This window comes from Stomoxys calcitrans, chromosome 5 (assembly GCF_963082655.1).
Source record: "Stomoxys calcitrans chromosome 5, idStoCalc2.1, whole genome shotgun sequence".
Taxonomy (NCBI): Eukaryota; Metazoa; Arthropoda; class Insecta; order Diptera; family Muscidae; genus Stomoxys; species Stomoxys calcitrans.
Window position 1 is genome coordinate 28,628,801 of NC_081556.1, and position 15,826 is coordinate 28,644,626.

The following is a 15,826-nucleotide window of genomic DNA, read 5'->3' on the forward strand; positions in this document are numbered from 1 at the left end:
TAAGCCGATCAAGTACGCTCAAAAATGGGTCTAACACTCTTCCTTCCTAGTCTTGGAATGCCATGCACAAAGTCTTACCTGTACCACAATATTGGTGAATGGTACAACAAGACAAAATGGGAGATCCATCTAAACTAGGACCGTTTTGGCTTATATAGGAAACAAAATAATCATCTCATATTTGCTGAGTAAATATGCCCTATTCAAAAATTGAGCTTAACTGGCAACACTGCCAATATCCTTGTTTCGATTCATCCTGCTAAAGCTCAAAATATGTGTGGGGGGTGATTTAAAAGTGCTCTGAGTGTTGCTTGACATATGCTAAAGCACTTTGCCATTTGAAAAGTGGGCAGAGGAATGACCTTAAATAACTTCCTTATTTCAATGGGTGCCAGGAGTCTGTCACAGGCTTTTACGAGCATAAACAATGGGGGAGTTAAAATGTCTGGAAAATTCAAGGTATGCTTGTAGCAAAAGGTGGTTAGGTGGAGTTGGTTACAAGTCAAAGCAGCAACACAAATATGCGAACCTAGGCCAAATCAAGAGGGTCATTTTTGCCACAGCTGTAGAGTCCCTTTTAGAAAATTTCTTTTAAATTGGTTGCATTAAGCAATTAAATTGATTAGAAATCAATGAGAATGGCAGCTACATCAAAATGAAGTCCGATATAGGTTTTCCTCTACCTTAACCTGCCTCTAAACAAAAATGTCTGTACCAGGATTGAGCTTAAAAAGTTAACTTTTAAGGACATTTCTAAGTTATCTAAAGTTCTACAACAGTCATGAATTTATATACTTCATGGGCTCGGAAATGAGTATTTGGATGTGATGACAACGGAATGATATGGTGGTGGGTGTAAAAATATGATGTCTTTGAGATTGCACCATAGTTCAAGTTATGGATATGTTTACAAGAAAAGATAGTTCTTTATGGCTCTCTTGGTCTTAAGGTTAAATATGACAACATTTGGACAACATGGACCACACAAATCTTGCAAACACTCACTCATTCGATCACTCATTCGTTAAAGTCTCTATGTGACAGTTTCTATTATCCTTACACCTAATATTGGGTTGCCCAAAAAGTAATTGCGGATTTTTTAAAAGAAAGTAAATGCATTTTTAATAAGACTTAGAATGAACTTTAATCAAATATACTTTTTTTACACTTTTTTTTCTAAAGCAAGCTAAAAGTAACAGCTGATAACTGACAGAAGAAAGAATGCAATTACAGAGTCACAAGCTGTGAAAAAATTTGTCAACGCCGACTATATGAAAAATCCGCAATTACTTTTTGGGCAACCCAATCATTGCAATTTTAGTCCAAATCGGACGAACATATATATGGGAGCTATATCCACATCTGAACCGATTTCGATCAAAATCCGAATGTTTGGTGGCGGTCACAGAAAAAAGCGAAATGTAAAATTTTAGGAAGATATGTAGATAAATGTGGTTGCAAATGCTCTAGAAGTGCAAGTTGGTGCAACTAAGAGACGCATTTAAGTTGTGGAATCATCATATGCAAGTGTAAATGTATGTATATAGGTTAGGTAGGTTAGGTTAGAGGGACAGTCTTTTACAGACTCATTTTGACAATTTTAAGTCCATTGTGATACCACAGTAGCGACAGACCAAGGCTTCTGGTGGGAATCGAACCCACGACCCCTGCAATGGTAATCCAAGCACGGTACCAACTCAACTACCGGGGCGCCTAATGTATGTATACAACAAACTAATTTGTTGTTGTTGTTGTAGCCACATTTGTAAGTGGTGGTAGCGATTATTATCAAGCTCCATGGGTGAGCAAACTCCTTCCGGTCCATAGGACCGATCACCGCTGAAAAGTTCAAACCATTGGTAGTTTAAAGATGGCAATAACTTACCTCGTCATATCGAGCATCATAAGCACTTAGTATTTAAGCAAGAGCTGGTGCCGCTTGGTCTCTCACTGAGACTCTCCATTGAATACCGCTGATTGTCACCGACTGCAGTTGTAGCAACTCCATTCCACTATCCGCAACCTGTGGACACACCGGTAGCTCACAGATGAGATTTTCGTGACGTCGTTGAAAACCACACAAATCGGAGCTCAGAGTTTCAACCAGTGTGATGTTCATGTTATTGTTGTTTTTGTAGTAGCAGTGTGCGGTACACTGAGGCGGCAGCCCTTGCCGATGAAGGAATTTATCGGGTCAATCCGGTACATACAACCGGCTGCCATGGGATTGCATGTGATGCTCATAGTCATCTCGTGTTGTGATATCTATTAGCGTAGGAATGAGAGAGAGAGAGAGAGAAAGGGAGAGAGTAAAGACAGGCACTTGAAATTTGATTCTTTTTATACCCTACTAGCTGACCCGGGCCCGCTCCGCTGCGCCTTCTTTTACTTTAAATTCAACAAAAGTTTTCTTGGAGAGAGGTGGTCCCCCCGATACTTGGTCCTGAAAAAATATTAGCATCGTGCTCTTATTCTTTTAAACACCATTTATTTAAACCCCATATTGCCATTGGCTGAAGAGAAGTTTACAGGATGAGGCGTCCCCCAAACACATGGCCCCAAAATAGGTTATCAAATTCGTTTTCTAACCTCAAATACCTTTCATTTGAGCCACATATTGACATGGTCGAAATATTATTTCCCTATGGGGGTGTTTTGGGAAAGGGGTGATGCCCTAAATACATGGTCCTACATTTGGATATCAAATTCGAATTCTACTTCCAAATACCTTTATTTGAGCCCCCTATTGCGATGGTTAGTAAAAAATTACTATTTGTGGGGTATTTTGGGAAAGGAGTAGACCCCCAGAAAATTGGTCCTGAAAGTGGGTATCAATTCTTGCTCTAGCCCCCAATACATTTCGTTTAAGCCCCACATTGTCATGGTCGGTAAATATGCCCGATTTAGGGGTGTTTTGGGGAGTGGGGTGGTCCCCCAAATTCTAAGCCCTGAAAATATATCAGCAACGTGCTCTATTCTCATATATCTATATATCATTTATTTGAACCCCATATTGCCATTGGCCTCAAAATTGGATATCAAATTCGTTTGCTAATCTCATTTAAACTCCTTATGGCAAAAGTCAGCAAATATGTCCGGTTTGGGGTATTGGCCCTAAAAACTATGAATATTTAGTTCCACTCTCTTTAAGACCCAAATTGTCTTGGTGAGCAAATACGTCCTATTTGGGGGTTGTTATGGTGGTGGGCTGTCTGCTAGCCAATTGGCCCCTAATGTTGATATCAGATATGTGGTCTACTCCCACATACCTTTAATTTGAGTCCCATATTTCCATAGTCGGCAAACATGACCGGCTTGGGGGGTGTTTTGAGGAATGGGCGGCCACTCAGTGAGTAGGCCTTGAAAAAATATATAGGATTCTGGAAACCCTCTTATTTGAGCCTCATATTGCAATAGTCAGCAAATACTTCCTAGTTGGTTGGTGCTGGGGGAGTGGGGTGGCCCCATAAACACTTTTCCCGAATATTGATATCCGATTCGTGCTTTACTTCCAAAGACCTTTCATTTAAGCCCCATATTGCTATGGTCGTAAATTTGTCCCCTTTGGGGATGTTTTTGGGGAGAGGCGGCCCCCCAAACACTTGGTCCCATAGTTTGATATCAGATTCGAATTGTACACTTAAATACCTTTTATTTAAGCCCCATATACCCATGGTCGGTAAATAAGTCCTGTTTGGGGGATTTTTTGGGAAAGGGGTGGACCCCCAGAAAAGTGGTCGCACATCAGATTCATATTCTACTCCCAAATACCTTTCATTTGAGTCCCATATTGCCATGGTTGGTATATATGTCCGATTTGGGGGTGTTTTGGGGCTTGGGGTGGTCCCCCTAACACTTGGTCCGAAAATTGGATATCAGATACGTTTTCTTATCCTAAATACCTTTCATTTGAGTCCCATATTGTCGTGATTGGTGTAAATATATGTTTGGTAGGTTTTAGGCTGGGGCAGCCCCCCAAGGTATCCCATCCGAAATTTGGATACCAAATTTTTAATTTTAGGGTACTATATGAGAGCACACAAAATTTCGCTTAAATCGCGCCACCCATCTCCGAGATCTGGCGTTTCTGAAAATTAGGGTAAGGGGGAGGGTCCGCCCCCCCTTCAGATATCAAAAAATGTAGTACCTTATTTTCACCACGGGATCAATATGTACCATCTGTGAAAATTTCAAGAAAATCGGTTCAGCCGTTTCTGAGTCTATAAGGAACACACAAACATACAAACAAACAAACACAAATTAATTTTTATATATAAAATACCACCGCTGTGTTACAGGGTATTATAACTTAAGGTTTAAGTATCAGTCCGGTTTATGTATCAGGTTAGGTTTAAGTATCAGTCCGCCATCAGACTCACTTAGACGTTTTCGTCTATTGTGATACCACAGGAACAGAAGAAGAATGATACCCTCTAGTTCCTACCGTTGAACCATCCAGATCGCTTAAAAAATGCCCAACAACTTGCGAATGATCACATCCGCTAAATCAGACAGGTTCTCAATGAAATGAGAACCTAAAGTGAAACTCCTTCTGGCTGCAAGTGCGGGAAACACACACAAAAGGTGTTCTATAGTCTCTTCATTTTCGATGTCCTCATAGCTTCTGCAAAAGTCGTTGCTGGCAAACATCAGCCTGTCAGCATGATTTCCTGTTAGAGAGTGACCTGTGATGACGGACACAATGATTGAGACGTTTGTTCTAGTCAGTGACAGTAAAGCGGTAGACCTCTTCAAGTCTAGACTAGGCCACATAGTTTTGGAATACTTACAGCCCCGATTTTGTGACCATCTATCATTCGTTGTCCTTCGGGCCTGGTCCTAAAAACGTAGCTGACATGAGGCAGAGGCTAGAGGCATACCCACTTCAAGTCTAGACTAGGCCTCATAGTTTTGGGATACTAACAGCCCCGATTTTGTGACCATCTATCATTTGTTGTCCTGCGGGCCTGGTCCTGAAAACTTAGCTTGCATCCCTCGCTAGAGGCATACCACAGATTCCAGTTTCCTTGGAATTTGAAAGTTTGTTCTTAGTCTCGCAACTCGTCCGCTTTACCATACCCTGGGATATCTTTGTGGCCCGGCACCCAGAACAGGTGAATTTTAAACTGTTTAGCCATCTCCTTGAGAGATCTGTGACAGTCGAGGGCGGTTTTTGTGTTCAGAAATACGTTCTTCCTCTGCGTTGGTTCGTGGTATTGCTTATATTTCGAACTTGCAGCATTAGCTGTTGTCCCAGCCAAGCCTGAAACTGGGGTACCATTACAGTCTATTGATGATTTTACTTAATGGTCAAACTCTCGGCGATGAAGAAGGCGAATTTACCTATATCAGCAATCTTGGGCAATCGGTTAACGATATATGTGCAGTATCCGCAAACTTGTTGTGGTATGTAAATAAATTCTCTATAGAAGAAAAAATATGGTCGGATCATCTCCCTATTGTACTTGAAATGGGTTTCAACACCGAAGCAATGTCTACTAAAAAACTAGCTTTACTGCCGAAGTTAAAATGGAAGGATTCTCAAAAGCAACAATACCAAAGAAGCCTAAACACTAATCTACAAGCAAATTCTGAAAATGTCCCAAATATTACTGAATTAACGAAGATAATTGAACGGTCAGCACCTTCGTCTGTCTCTACTCGTGCCTTTCTCCAAAAAAATAAGTGGTACAATGAACGATGCCATTGGGCTAGGAAAAAGGCTTTTGATCTTCTACATAACTTTCGGAAATCACAATTACATTCCGATAAGTCCAAATATTTAAAAGCCCAAGCAAAATATAAAGAAGTATGTCAAATTTGCAAAACCAACTATAATAACGATTTACTCTTTAAAATAAACACCATTAATAACGGCAAGGAATGGTGGAGCTTAGTGAAGGAAATAAGGGGCGAAGATCTTCGTATAGGTGCAAATATCTCGGCAAACATATTTAAAGATTATTTTATATCATTACTTAATCCGGCTCAAACATGTTCAGAAATATTATACGCACCTTTTTTGACTCAAGATCAGTTTCTGGACGCAGATATAACTGTGAAAGAAATCAAAAAAGTACTTCGAGCAGTCAAACCGAATAAAGCACCAGGAGAAGACAGAATATCGTATGAATTCTTCATAAATGGCACAGAGGAACTTTTTATAACGCTAGCAAGTTTATACAATAAGATGTTTTCTGAAGCTAAGGTGGAAGAGTTTCTGGAAAAAACTATAATTTTTCCTATTTACAAAAAGGGGCCAGTAAATGAAGTGAATAACTACCGTGGAATATCATTTATGAACTCATCGGCTAAGATTTTTATGGGAGTCCTGAATGATAGGTTACAGGCGTGGGTTGAAGCTAAGGAAATAATTGTCGAGTATCAGGCTGGATTCAGAAGGAGGTACTCCACTGCAGACAACATTTATAATTTGTCAGCCATAGTCAACATTAAATTAGCTGAGCGAAGAAAAGTGTACGCTTTCTTCGTTGACTTTAAAGCAGCTTTTGATACGGTCCCAAGAAAGTCACTATTATATAAACTGCATACTATTGGCCTCTCATACAAATTTATTAAAATGATATCGGAAATATACAAAAACACGAAAGCAGCAGTATGGACTGGTGAAGAATTGTCAGAATATTTTGACACAAAATCTGGAGTGAAGCAGGGATGTCTCCTCTCACCTCTTTTGTTTTCACTTTATGTAAATGATATGCATGATGTCATAGAGGGTGGCATAAACATTGATGGGCACAATATCAGGGTTCTGTTATATGCAGACGACATTGTGCTATTGGCGGAAGAACCGGAAGTAATGAGCAGTATGATTGAAAAGTTAGATAGCTACTGTCAATTGTGGAATATGCATATTAATCTAAGTAAATCCAAAATGATGGTGTTTAGAAATGGGGGCCGGCTTGGACGGCACGAAAACTGGAAGTTCAGAGGGTACGACATTGAAATAGTTCCCGAATATAATTACCTAGGGGTAATATTAACTCCTCGAATGACCTTTACAAGGCACATCCAAAAAATAAATAATGAAGCATAATGCGCCATAAATATGACATGGCAACATTTTCTTAGCTCAAAAAATGTGACTCTGGAAAGCAAATGGAAGCTGTTTTTGGCGGTCTGCAGATCAATACAAGCATATGCATCTCAAATCTGGGGTTACACATATTTTGATCAAGTAGATATGCTTCAGCGACATTTCCTTAAGAAAATAATGAATCTGCCGGATTCAACACCAAACTATGCCTTAGAAATTGAATTTGGAATTAAAAATGGCCACCTATACACGCTTGAAATGCATTTAAATTATGTAACGATAACCTTGTTTAAATATGGAACAAACCGCTTACCGCACGTTTTGTCAAAAATTATTTTATCTAGAAATATATTCTGGGCCAAAGGTTTAAAAGATTTGGCAGATAGTCTAAGCATAGTAACACATAATCCTGATGCAAGAGAACATGAATGGATAGAGTATAACGAGATATTGCTAAAACATGTTGAAGCAACTTACGCTAATGAACGATTTCGAAAAGCGCTGGAGAGTCAATCGCGAATATACAGATTCCTAGACCATACTAGAGGGAAACTCTATGTGAAGGATGCATATACTCAAAACGAGATAACATGGATTTTTAAAGCTCGTTCTGATTTAATAGTGCTAAATGGCAACAGTTTTGATCGTTCAAGAGGGGAAACTTGTACGTTATGTAATTTACAAGATAAAGAAACACTACAACATTTCCTAGGCAAATGCCCAATTCTCAGAGCATACAGGGTATGTTTCTTCAATAAACCATTGCTAGCTGACAACGAAGTTATCAACATCTTGGATGGAAGACAGGAAACAGATTGGAAGAACTTGGCACGCTTCTTGATCTCAGCACTAAACTATAGAAAATTAATATTATCTGAATTTGCTTAAGTAAAATTATAATAATAATAATAATAATTAACTTATTAATTTTGAACTCCCGACTGACGACATTTTGTCATAGTCGTAAAATCTTTGATTGTTTTTTTTTCGAGAATTTAATAACCCGAATAATGTAATATGTAAATTGAAAACGAAAGAAATTAACAATAAAGATTACACTACTACTACACTACTACTACTACTACAGTCTATTGATGATGACGATGACGGGAAGCCTGCCAGCCGCCGGTACTAGGGTTACAAGTAAATTTTCCTTACTTGACCGATTTTTTCGGGATCATACCCGTTGCGTATTTCGCCCAGCCGTCAGGATGACACAGCCGCTCCTAACTCTTGGTTAAAATGCAAATGCAAAATTTGCCCATGAACATTCTATTATGGAACATGGTCATGGCAGTCCGATTTAAGTTTTAAGCTCAATGATAAGGGGCTCAATGAACATAGTGCCGCAGTGCGACACCTCTTTTGAGGAGAAAGTAAACATGACGTAGTAGCAAAAATTTCGATCTCATTGGGAAGGGATAACCACCGCTGAAAATTTTATGATGGTCTCGCCAGGATTCGAACCCATGCGTTATAGGCAGACATGCTAACCTCTGAGCTACGGTGGCCTTCTTGCTCTTAATCGAGGATGGTTATTCTCTGCAGCAAACGTTTATATCTGAAGGGCGTTTAGCCACGGTAGTAGCCGGAGCTTAACCCTACCCTGTTTGTCTGTACGTTTGTCTCTCTGTTTTTATGTCTGTATGTTTGTCTGTCTGTCTCTGTGTTTGGCTGCCGTCTGTCTGTCTGTTTTTTTTCTGTTTTTTTGTCTGTATGTTTGTACGTCTGTTTGTCTGCTCGTCTGTCTGTCACTCTGTTTGTCTGCCTGTCTTTCATTCGGTTTTTTCTTTCTGTATGTTTGTCGGCCCGTCTGTGCCTTTTTCTGCCTGTTTATCTGTCTCTTTGTTTGTCTGCCCGTCTATCAGCCTGTTAGTCTTTCCGTTTGTCCGTCTGTTACTTCGTCGGTCTGTTTGTATGTTCGTCTATCTGAATATCCATCTCTCTGTCTGTAGGTATGTTTGTTTATCTGATTATGTGTATGTCAGGTTGTCCGTTTGTTTGTCTGTCTGTCTATTTGTCCTGTCTGTTTGTCCTGTTTGTGTGTACGTTTGTCTCTCTCTTTATCTGTCTGTCTGTCCGTTTATTTGCCTGCCCGTCTGTCTGTTTGTCTGCCCGTCTGTCTGTTTGTCTGCCCGTCTGTCTGTCTCTCTGTTGGTCTGCCCGTCTGTTAGTCTCTCTGTTTATCTGTTACTTCGTCTGTCTGTTTGTAAGTCTCTTTGTATGCCTGTGTGTCTATCTCTCTGTCTGTATGTCTGTTTCTTTTTCTGATTACCTGTACATCAGGTTGTCTGTCTGGTTCTCTGTCTGTTTGTCTGTCCGTTCGTTCGTCCGCCTGTAGAAATCACGGTAGTGGTCGAACGGGTAAAGCTACCCGCTTGAAATTTGGCACATATAGTTCCTTTTGATGTAGTTCGTTGGGGATTGCAAAGGCGCCAATCGGATCAGATTTGGATATAGCCCCCATATAAACCGATGCCCGTATTTGATTTCTTCAGCCACTAGAAGCCTCAATTTTCACCCGATTTGGCTGAAATATGGAACAAAGACATGTGTTATGACTTTCAACATCCATGCCAAGTATGATACGAATGGGTCTATAAACAGATATAGCCTCCATATAAACCGATCCCGGATTTTACTTCTAGAGTCCTTATGATCCTCAATTTTCATTCGATTTGGCTGAAATTTGGATCAAAGCCTTGTGACTATCAACATCCATGCCAAGTATTATCCGAATTGGTCTATTAGCGGATATAGCCCCATATAAATCGATCCATGCCAACTTTCAACTTCCATACCAAGTATGATCCGAATCGGTCTTTAAACAGATATAGAGCCCATATAAACGGATCTCAGGATTTGACTTCTTGAGCCCTTAGGATCCTCAATTTTCATCCGATTTGGTTGAAATTTGGAACAGAGCCATGAGTTATGACTTCCAATATCCACGTCAAGTATGATGCGAATCGGTCTATAAGCAGATATAGCCCCCATATAAATCGATCCTCGGATTTGACTTCTTGAGCCATTAGAAGCCGCAATTTTCATTCGGTTTGGCTGAAATGTGGAATAAAAACTTGAGTTATGACTTTGAACATCCATGCCAAGTATGATCCGAATCTGTCCTTGAATAGGTAAAGCCCCCATATAAACCGACCCCCGGATTTGACATCTAGAGCCCCTAGAAGCCTAAATTATCCTACGATTTGGCTAAAATATGGAAGAAAGATTTGGGCTACTACTTCCAACATACATGCCAAGTTTGATTTGAATCGGTCTATAAACAGATATAGACCCCGTATAAACCGATCCCTGGGCTTCACTGCTTGAGCCCTTAGAAGCTTCAATTTTCATCCGATATGGCTTAAATTTGGAATAGAAGCTTGAGTTATGACCCGAATCGGTCTATTAACAGATATAGCCTCAGTGTAAACCGATCCTCGGATTTGACTTCTTGAGCCCTTATGAGCCCCCTTTATAAACCGATCCCCAACTGACTTCTTGACTTCTTTAGCCCTTAGAAGACGAAACTTGACTTCTTTAGCCCTTAGAAGACGAAATTTTCACCTGATTTGGCCTAAAGACTTATTTTATGACTTACAACATCAGTGCCAAGTTTTATATAGAATCGCTCAATATGGTGATATAGGCCCTATAGGCCCCCCTTAGTAGCGCTATCCCCATATGACTTCCTGAGACCAAAATAATTCAAATACAAACTCCGTTAATAAGGGAACATTTTTAGCGAAATCCATGTTGGTGGTTACCCAAGATTCGGCCCGGTCGAACTTAGCACGCTTTTACTTGTTTTACTCTAAAAGAAATTTCCCAATTTTTCAGCTATAACACTTCAAATATGCTTTTGATTTTATTTAGCATTGCTTAAACATACGAATTTGTACATTTCGTTTTTTTTTTTGTCGAACAAATTTCAATTTAAGCAAAACTATTGGAACGTTTCCAATTGTACGTTGTGTGTGTGTGTGTGTTTTGTGTTTTTTTTTGCATGTTTTCGCTGGCGGTTTTTCCGGTTGTTGGCATATTCTTTTGGTGTGAGCATTTCAGTCAACTTTTGCAACTCTCTGGTTGGTGTCAAATAGTTTCACAAAACCAACACTTTAGTGGAGCAACACCAACCAGAAAAAAATGAAGCAAAACGAAGCCAAAAAAAAAAAAAAAAAAAAAAAAATACGCCAAGAACTCCGGTTGCATTGTTTCCATTTGAAAACAAATTCGGTGCTGATGCCAAAGACTTACATTTAAACAGATAAAAGTTTGGACAAAAAACACTAGAAAAACATACAAAAATCAACAACACCAAGGAGGATATCGAAAAATTTATTTAAATATATTGAATAACAAGATAACATGGTGTATGACATTAAAGGCGACCCATAAGATACCTACTTTGGAGAAAATATTTTGATAGAGAACTGGACAGTTTGATTGCAAATTACCTCTAGATGATAAGAAATGAAGTCCGAGTAACAGAGTTAGGTATATTAGACTACACTTTGAACATTTTATTAAATTAACTCAGTGTAACAGCCCTTTTCAGACTGACTTCGACATTTTATAGTACATTGGACTATGACAGTGCGCTATACCCAATGCCTCTAATGGTAATCGCTATCACAACCTACGCATCGGTTATTCGAGCACATTTCTCTATCTCAGCACATCTCGGCTACCAGGGCGCTTAATATGGGGTTTAAAACTTGTAAATTTGGTTCAGGTACTAGGTGAGTGAACCCCAATAAAATTTCAGTGCAAAATTTATTTTATGGCATATAGTATGCACAAAAGATGATATCTGTTGCGGGTATATGGGACAAGAGTTTCCGTTCTTGCCCTTTCCAAAATGTTTGATTTAAAGTTATGTATATTCTTGTTCATCGTGACATTTAAAGTCGATTTAGGTATGTCCGTCCGTCTGTTCGTCCGTCCGTCCGTCTGTTTGTCCGTCCGTCTGTCTGTCCGTCTGTCCGTCCGTCTGTCCGTCCGTCTGTCCGTCCGTCTGTCCGTCCGTCTGTCCGTTCGTCTGTCCGTTCGTCCGTCCGTTCGTCCGTCCGTCCGTCTGTCCGTCCGTCTGTCCGTCCGTCTGTCCATCCGTCTGTCCGTCCGTCTGTCCGTCCGTCTGTCCGTCCGTCTGTCCGTCCGTCTGTCCGTCAGTCTGTCCGTCAGTCTGTCCGTCAGTCTGTCCGTCCGTCTGTCCGTCCATCTGTCCGTCCGTCTGTCTGTCCATATGTCTGTCCGTCCGTCCGTCTGTCTGTCGAAAGCACGCTAACTTTCGAAGGAGTAAAGCCAGCCGCTTGAAATTTTGCACAAATACTTCTTATTTGTGTAGGTTAGTTGGAATTGTAAACGGGTTATATCGGTCCATGTTTTGGTATAGCTGCCATATAAACCGATCTCGAGTCTTGACTTCTTGAGCCACTATAAGGCACAATTCACATCCGATTTGGCTGAAATTTAGCATGAGGCGTTTTATTATGACTTCCAACAACTGTACTGAGAATGGTTGAAATCGGTCCGTAACCTGATGTAGCTGCCATATAAACCGAACCGACACGGATGTCGAAAAGCCTAACATAAGTCATTGTGTCAAATTTCAGTGAAATCGAATTATTTATGTGCCTTTTATGGGGCCAAGACTTAAAATCGAGATATAGATCTATGTGGCAACTATATTCAAATCTGAACCGATCTGGGCCAAGTTGCAGGAAAATGTCGAAAAGCCTAGATTTTTACTAGGGTCGGATATTTTGATGTGTTGCAAATGGAATGACTAAATCAATACACCCCAGGGTAAAACAAGTAAGAGCGTGCTAAGTTCGTCAGGGCCGAATCTTATATATCCCCCCCCACCATGGATCGCATCTGTCGAATTCTTTGCCCAGTATCTCTTTTTGGGCAAACAAAGAATAATGAATAAGGACGGAGCAGGAGGACGAGAAGGGATGAGAGATTCGGCCGGGCCGAATCTTATATATCCCCCCAACCATGGATCGCATCTGTCGAATTCTTTGCCCAGTATCTCTTTTTAGGCAAACAAAGAATAATGAATAAGAATGGAACAGGAGGACGAGAAGGAGGAGGAGCTATATCAAGTTATAGTCCGATTCGCGGCTCAAGAAGCAAAATCGGGAGATCGGTTTATATGGGAGCTGTATCAAACTATAGATCGAGTCAGACCATATTGTTGAAGGCCATGGGAGAAGAAGTTGTACAAAATTTCAGCCAAATCGGATTATAATTACGCTCTCTCGAGCCTCAAGAAGTCAAGACCCAAGATCGGTTTATATGGCAGCTATATCAGGTTATGAACCGATTTGAACCATACTTAGCACAGTTGTTGGAAGTGATGTTGTAAGACCACCTGCAAAATTTCAGTTAAATCGGACGAGAATTGCGAGCACTAGAGGCTCAATAAGTCAAGACCCAAGATCGGTTTATATGGCAGCTATATCAAAATATGGACCGATTTGGCCCATTTACAATCACAACCGACCTACATTAATATGAAGTATTAGTGCAAAATTTCAAGCGGCCAGCTTTACTTCTTCAAAAGAAGTAAAGCTAGCCGCAGGACGGACGGACGGACAGACGGACGGACATGGCTGGTTCGACTTAAAATGTCACTATGGGGTCTTAGATGCATATTTCGAGGTGTTGCAAACAGAATGACGAAATTGGTATACCCCATCCTAGGGTGGAGGGTATAAAAATTGGAAAAACCCCACGAGTTCTCAAATCCCAAAGCCCAGATCCCCCATTTGGATTTATGTTTATTTTACACCATATGTCCCCTAAACCCATGCAACCTTCTTTGTGCACTAAACAATACAATTTGACTAAAAAAAAATTACGATGTTGAAAGCATTTTTGGCCGTATTGTGTATTTTGGGGATATTTGTGAAAAAATTCGGTCAGAATTTATTTTTTAGATTTCTAAGGACACTTTATTTATAAGGATATCTCTACTCTTGGAATTATTTTTTGGTAATCGGATCACGAAGCAAGATTTGGCAGTCCCAACAAATTTTCGACATACCGAGGTGATCAACTTTAGGTGCCAGCCAAAAGGCGTCCGGAAAACCTTGGGCCTAAAAAATTTGCCCACGAGCTTGCTAACACCTCAGCTCTAACCATTCCAGAGATATCTTTACCTGTTCGTACACGGCATATTTTTTACTACAATATTTTTCTTGGTTCTATCCCACTGTGCTTTGGCCGTTGCAAAATTTCCCTATCAATGTGTATTATTGAGTGATTTTAGTTTTTCCTTACTAGGAAGTTGTGGGCACATTCTCTGCCTTCGGAATATTTCCCACCGTTACAAGTTAAGAGTATAGGATCTTCCTTGCCCTAGTTGCCTCAAATGTATCCTCCACGAAGCTGCGGAATTCTACGCAGGTTTTGTTTTGAGCCATTTGATAGCTTACACCACTACTACTATGGTAAAGGGAATTTGGATCTGTTAATATGGGTTGCCCAAAAAGTAATTGCGGATTTTTCATATAGTCGGCGTTGACAAATTTTTTCAACGGCTTGAAAAAGGAGCCCACAAAGGAGCATTTTCGTCATATTTTACTTTATTATTTCCGTAAAGAAAAAAAACACGGAGCAGGTTGCTAAAAAGTTACGAGATGTGTATGGTGATAAAGCTTTAAAGGGAAGACAGTGTCTAAATTGGTTTCGCAAATTCCGTTCTGGAGATTTTTCACTTAAAGATGAGCCACGTTCAGGTCGGCCAAATGAAGTTGATGATGACCAAATCAAAGCATTAATCGAATTGGATCATCATGTAACTGAGCGTGAGATAGGAGAGAAGTTAAATATACCAAAATCAACTATTCATTATCACATAAAAGGTCTTGGACTGGTGAAAAAGCTTGATATTTGGGTACCACATGTATTGAAAGAAATTCATTTAACAAACCGAATCAACGCTTGTGATATGCACCTTAAACGCAATGAATTCGATCCGTTTTTAAAACGAATCATAACTGAAGATGAAAAATGGATTGTTTACAACAACGTTAGTCGAAAACGATCATGGTCCAAACCTGGTGAACCAGCTCAAACTACTTCAAAGGCTGATATCCCCCAAAAGAAGGTTATGCTGTCTGTTTGGTGGGATTGGAAGGGTGTGGTATATTTTGAGCTGCTTCCAAGGAACCAAACGATTAATTCGGATGTTTACTGTCACAACAATTGGACAAATTGAATACAGCCATCAAGGAGAAGCGACCAGAATTGGTCAATCGTAAAGGTGTCATATTCCACCAGGACAACGCTAGACCGCACACATCTTTGGTCACTCGCCAAAAACTGAGTGAGCTTGGCTGGGAACTTTTGATGCATCCACCATATAGCCCTGACCTTGCACCATCAGACTACCATTTATTTCGATCTTTGCAGAACTCCTTAAATGGTAAAACTTTCGGCAATGATGAGGCTTAAAATCGTACTTGGTTCAGTTTTTTGCAGATAAAGGCCAGAAGTTCTATGAGCGTGGAATACTAAATTTGCCAGGAAGATGGCAAAAGGTTATCGTCCGTCTGTCTGTCCGTCTGCATATCCGTCTGTCTGTCCGTCTGTCTGTCCGTCCGTCTATCCGTCTGTCTGTCCGTCTGTCTGTCCGTCTGTCAGTCCGTCTGTCTGTCCGTCTGTCTGTCCGTCTGTCTGTCAGTCTGTCTGTCCGTCTGTCTGTCCGTCTGTCCGTCTGTCTGTCCGTCTGTCTCTCCGTCTGTCTGTCCGTCT